We start from the raw sequence: 6,882 nt of genomic DNA on the forward strand, positions 1-6,882 counted from the left end.
GCTCTGACCTGTTTGCATCTGACAGGTTTGAGACAGTTTTCAGCAGCCTTCCCTATCTTAGACAGAAAGGACTGACCAGACACCCGACGGCCAAACCCAGCTCACGGAGCACTTCTATCTCCACGGGACTTCTGGATTTGGCTGGCCATTTGTAGGTATTTCTGAGTCCATGCTGGAAGGTGGGGGTGCAGGTGGAATTCCGGTCTGGCAGGGTTGTAAGTTGAGCTGTGAAATCATGCCTGCGCTGGTCTGGTCTCTAGATGCACACCTGGGAGCGCGAGTGTCCCTGAACGTAAAGAAGCTGGCCACTGTGGTGCAAGTGGCATGTCCTAATCTCACCACAGCAGGTTAGGGCGTCGGTCCCTCTTGCCCAATTATTCTTTAATTACTTATACAATGAGTAACAGCTTCCAGATGTCCTGCTGAGGAAGAGCAAGAAAGAAACCTATGCTGTACCCCTACCAATTAGGCTATTGAGCTATTGATTATCTGAGGTTGTTGCCCTAATTTGCTGGCGGCTTTTGACCACATGAAAGATGAGAAACCCTCCCAGCAAAGCTTCAATCAAAACCAGCACCTTCCCACACAGTGCAACTGAACTGCTGTTGTCCAGCAAAAATACATGTTATCAACAAGATCACTTGCTTTGTCACAGGAGGGACATAAGCAGCCTCCTGCCCAGACCCACGGCTTGTGCTGCTCAGCGCTCCACGCTCAGCGTCACTTGTTTGCACTCTTTCAGGTATTACGTTGCTCAAACTATTCGAACAATAACATGCATTTAAAGTATTAACTATATGGGATTAATGCAGTTTTGATTCTGCTTCTTTATCATCTTTGACATAATGTAAACACAGCAAGTGATAACATGTATTGGAAAACAAATCATGACTCTTAACTGAAATACAACAAGCTATGAGGAAATACGTGTCACTGTGGTTTCAGGTGGCATCTTTGATTCATTTCACAGGAGCGTTAAGCAAATTTGTCTTTCAAACATCAGCATGAACGATATGGCAAGAAAGGCTGGATCAGGTCTTTCCGTCTTAGGAACCAGCAGCGAATCTGTACGATGCCCATGTCCTAAATCACAGTAAGTGGACCTGGAGAACAAGGCTAAAGGTTTTTCTTCTGGATTTTTCACACAAAAAATCAAATTAGCTCCATGGAACATGGGGGGCTTGTGCTGTGTAACAGAGACAGAACTGTGGGTGATTGCTTTTTCTCATTGCTGCAATAGATATTTAAATGTCTTCCAAACTCAGAGAGCGTATTTCATTTTTTCTTGTAACATCATGTCCCATCTCTGTCGGGTCTTATGTGGTCCCTCATCTCACTAGCTCTGCGACTCTATTCTTGTGAGATCCACTGGCATCAGTGGGATTTGATGTTTAATATCAGGAAGTGTAAGATTCACATTTCTCCACCACCCTCAAGTTAAAAAGGCTGTAAATCTGCCTAAACAAACCCCAGACTGCCCGATGGGGTCCAAACTTCCTTTCTCGTGCTGGTATTGGGCTTATCTCCATTACGGGACGCCTCTGTGAGGTGTTGCTGGAAGTGTCTGTATTGCTTGGAAGGACAGTCCCTGCCCACTCCTTTTCATGTGGATGGGCCACAGCATTGGGGACCAGTGGGATGGGTTTCCTTCTATAGATGAGATAAATAAAACAAGCCCTGCATTTGGAGAGACGCTGCCCACCTCTCGGAACTAAGTTGTGGGAACACACTTTGAGGGGTCTCTTGCTTGTAGGCAAATGAGGGCACGGGCAAAAGCAACTGGAAGTGAGGTGGGAGAGCACTGGAGGCCCAGTGAATGCTGTTTGGCAGTGCTGCAAGACCCTTTGCAATTTGTCCTGGCAGACTGGGAGCTCAACTTCCAGTGATTCCTTGCTTGAGCGTGCAGATTCGGACTGTGTGGGGTTCAGCTGTACCTACACCAGCTGAGCTGAGTTTGCAGATGAAGAGCTGTTTGTGTTCAATTGCACTCCTGTGTAATGCCAGGGCTGGGTTCGGAAGTCTGAGCTGTGTTCTTTTCTGCTTATGCAGGGATCAGTTTAGAAACCTTGCCAGAGAATGGCTGCTCGTTAGTAAAACCAAACAAGCAAACAAAACCATTTCGAAACAAAATCTGCAAAAACTAATTTTTTGCCTTTTTGTACTCAGTTTGGCCTTTTCTGGGAACAGTATTATGACTTGTCATTTTGAAAAACCCTGTTTATTTTTGTTTGGATGATTTGCTTAGGAAATTAGGGGCACGGGATCATGCTCTGTGTGTTTACATATGTGTATGTGTGTGGAAGATGTTTGCCCTCTATCCAATAACCATTGAACACCGTGACCAAATTTACAGAGGGGTAGAGGCCTCAGAGATATTAAGGCGCTACCGGTTTCATGAAAGTAGATGGGCAAAAAAGAGGGATCCCATAAATGCTCTTGTTGAAAGGAAGACTGCAACAGGAGCTGAACCTCTATTAGATAACAGTGAAACCCCATGAAAGACAGACCTTAAAAACACCCAGCTGCAGGCAAAGCTTCTCATCTTCTTAAATACACAACCCAACCAACACTAAGACACAGAGCTATGGGGATCCAGGTTCCATTTATTCCTCTGTTCATGGAGCTACCTGTTAAATTTCCTTTTGCTCATCGCTATTATTAGGAAAAATATATCAAAATTAATCACTGAATCCTAACTAGACAGTTTGATTTTTCTCACAATGCAATGCTTCAAGTCAAAATGCACTTCTTTTACTTCTGGAAAATTTTGTTTCCAGCAAAATTCATAAAACTGCAACTGCTTCCTGCACAGCATCACTTATCACCTTGGAAAGCCTGCTCGGATTTTGGTGTAATGGAAGTTCATTGCTGATAGTGTTTTATATTTCTGAAGATCAGTTAGTGTTTGGCTCCACACTAATCTCTCCTGCTTGCTGTGCTTGTCCACCCACTGCTGTTCTGAATTGCTGGGCTTAGTATAGCTAGTTACCTCACTACCATCATCATTGACTTTGCTTCTCCTGGTTTAATGCTACCTTAGAGAAATCTTCCACACTGTTATTTAGTGATGTTCTTAGCTGTCTATTTTATATTTTTTTTGTCAGCTCTTCTTCTATTAATAGTGTTTGGACATGACAGAATGACCCTGCAAGGATATTCAGAAGAGCAGTATCATCATCAATATTCCTTGTGAAATTTGGATCAGTTCTTCAGAAATAGTCATGTGGCACCTGCATTTCGAGCACTGGGATTTTCTTGTACAGAGATGTCCTGCAACTGTCACCTCTTTATTTCCAAGAATATCACTAGAGTACATTTCCAAGCATACTTTTAGAAACTCCTTTCCAGCTGGTTGGATTTGCAGTGCCCAAAGCACAGAACGCTATGTGCAGCCCCACTTGCACAGACTGTGTGCTGTTTGTGGGCAATAGCAAGGATGTGATCCAACCTGCAAGCGTCTTATGCCTTAAAACACCACCATAAACAGAACAAGTTAAATATTTCAAGAAGCATAGTTCCTAATTCTATGTCTGTAGCATTTCCAATCCTCATCCTATCTGAATCCTAAATTTGAAGGGGTGTAGGTTTGCAAAACGTCTTTGCTTCAGACCCTAATCATGGGAAGTCTTTCAGGGTAACAACTTGTCTGCTTGAAGTGCTTGTCATCTCATGCTTAGCTTGTTTGGCACACAAAGAGAGAAGGAATGACTTCCAGACACATCAATAGGGGGAAAAGAGCCAGAGAGATGTGTAAAAGTCCCAGAAATAAATCATGTTTATATTGACATTTTGAATTAAGCCTCCTCGGTTGTTTGTTTTTTCTATTTTCTGCACTCCACAGAAATTTGAACCATTGCAATTTGCAAGCAAAACAATTTAAATGTGAGTGCTTAATGGTTTTGAGAAGGAAACTTCAGGTTGTGTAACCCCCTAATACCAACACACCTTTTAAAATCAACAGTCAGTGCCTTAGGATTGAAGGAAGTACTTAAGTTAGCCTTGACTACTGAGCGTTTAAATCTGAATGATTTGGAGACTGTTATGTATTTGCTGGAGAATTCTGCAATTCATTTAAAAGAACAAATTTCAAAATGTAGGGACTGTCCATGCAGTGAGATGTGGTATGCGTAATTATTTGCTGAAGAGAACAATTAGTAAGGGAATAAAATTGTGGTACAGATTTTACTTCTTTAACTCAAATGGATAAATAAGTTACATGCTTGAACTTTATTCTCATGGCTTTGGGATCTTTTGTTTATTTAAGGTGTTCAATTTTGCATCAACAGAATTACAATTCAACTAGTTTGCTTACTTGCAGTTAATGTATGAGAAAGGGCTGTCAAATGTTCACCAGAATGATCAACGAAAAAATGATTTTTTTTTTCTGAGTAGATCTTTTCTGAATTTCCTTATTTTATTTCTGTTGTTTTCCCTTTTTCCACCACCTGTTATCCAAACCATCTCTGTTGACATGTTCTAGTTGGTGTTATTTCGAGATATGTTTGCTTTAGGTGTACAGTGTAGGCACCTTGGTTATGCAGCTTGGCTCCCTATGCTTCCTCTCTAACTGAAGGAGAGATACAAGCTCTTCAGAAGGAAGCTTTGCTGCTTTGATATGCTTGCTCCCTGGAGGAGCCTGTCTCTTTCCATTTTCTACAGAAGAAGCCTCTGGAAAAGAGCCTGCTAACTTTGGCACTTAAAAATACTCTGAAAAATGTTCCCTACCACTGCCCCAGTGCCCTAACTAGCTCTTCTTTTTGATTATTTTGATTTATTCTTCCATTCATACTCCGGAGTGTCTATCACCAGTTCTGACATCTCCCTTGTTATCTGCCTCCCATCCTTCTTTGTAATTCCTCCTGCTAAATCTCTTGTGCTCCCTCAGTCCTTTCATCCCCCTGTCTCCTTACATTAAGAAATTTTCTCTTTCTCCTCCCTCTCACATTTCTTCTGCCAGAATACTTTCTTTTTTGGACCCCCAGTCCCAAGAGGCATTTTCCCCAAAATTACTGTTTGTTATTCAGTTCGTTCTTCAATTTTTTGGGTGTCTCTATTAACTGACTACCTTGCCTCTCTTTGAAACTCCTTTTTGATCCTCTTCAGTCCCTCTTCTTTCTGTCAAGGCTGCCCACGCTGGAGATCACACGGACGCATACATTGCTTAGAAATGTTTGAAGGCAGTTATGCATATTTGCACCAGCTCTATATGTTTAACTGGTTTGCTTGTCAGACATCCTCAAAGCGACATTCATTACCAAATGAAGATAAGAAAGGAGGTTTTCCCCCAGGTCCAACTGTCTGCAGCCATTGGCTTTGGTTTGGTTTGTTTCTTCAGTTTTCCTCTATAACATGGGACTCATTGCACCTATTTCTGATGTTATCTGGACATTTCAAATAGCAAAACCCTGTTTTTTTGGAGAGTGGAAACACTGCCAGTATCCTTGGTCTCTCCCAGTACGCTGCTGGGACACACCATAGTTTTTGTGGCCTCTTGGACTGCAGTCTCATGGCTGTTGCAGGATGCTGGGGAACAGTAGGTGGTCTGTGGTGGGTGAGGGACAGTGAGCATGCATTATGTGGATTTTCATGACCAGCTCCATGGGAAGGGGACATGACGAATCCAGGCACGCTGGGACTTTTACAGTGAATGTCTTTATTATTGTAGTGTATTGGTATCCAGTGTTAGCATGCATTCAAATAGGTTATTGAGGGGGTTTTGTGTCTCGATATTGTATAAGTTCTTCATTATTCTAAGCTACCCATAAATATTTCATCAAGTAGTACACACCAAAATTAGACCGCTTCATAACAGTCTCAGCTTAAGGGTATGCATCAGGTTAAATAATTTTTCCCTAAAGGGCTCTGTGGTGGTGAGATTATTAGACCTTTCCTTGAGAGTTTCAGCTTTTGTAACCTATGCCTCTTGGATCTATGAGGCCAGGAATAGTTAACCCAGGTACTATCTCTATTGGAACCTCTCTATTGGAACAGCTCAAGCTTCAAATAAGAAAGAAAAAATTACAAATTAATTAGACAAAACCTCAAATCTAGGATGCTAAATTTTGGATCTATCTTGTATGAATGAGATGGATCCAGAGACAGAAAGAACAGTATCAGTTGGTTAGTATGTTACCTTCTATTCAATGGCAGCAGGAACATCCCATTCCTTTCACTACCAAAACGCTGAGCCTGGCCTTATTTGCCCCTGAACGTCATGCACAACTGACTTTGCAAGTTTGAAGGCAGAAACTGTTTGAGAAAGGAAATATCCTTGTCCCCTTCTTTTTATGATTTCATGTTTTCTACTCACAGTTAGCTTCTCAACATCACTGTGAGAAATGGCTGTCTTGGGTTATTGATTTAGTATTTCCTCAGCAGCCTTTTACAGATAAAGGGAGCAATAAAGACAGAGCAAAAGAGGACAAAAAAGAGAAAGAAAATTGTATAGGGGAGATGACAATGATTTTGAATGAAGCATTCCCTTGTATACACCTGTTTCTAAGAGGTTTTTACCATCTTCCGTCTTCCCTCTTTTAGAAGGTTTGACTTTACCTTAAAACTTAGAGCTGTGATCCCTGAGCCCAAATTTGTCATCTTACACTGTCATTTCAAGCTTCCAAACAAACAAGAGGGATTTGGGGTGGGGTGGAAGGAGGGATTTGGGAGCATAGCTTCAGATTCATTGCTAAAGGCTTTATACTTTGTTCCTGGACATGCCAAACAGCCAGGTTTCAGGACAGTTGTCAGAAATATGAGTTAGACTGTAATCAGACGTTTGGCAGTCACAGAGAGCTGACAGCCAGCCTGTCAAATCCAGATGTCCCTCCTTCTAGCAGTGAGGGTGAAATGCAGGAGAGAATTAGCATCCCTTTTGGGGTACGA

The sequence above is a fragment of the Accipiter gentilis genome, chromosome 34, assembly GCF_929443795.1.
Source record: "Accipiter gentilis chromosome 34, bAccGen1.1, whole genome shotgun sequence".
In the NCBI taxonomy this organism is placed as follows: Eukaryota; Metazoa; Chordata; class Aves; order Accipitriformes; family Accipitridae; genus Astur; species Astur gentilis.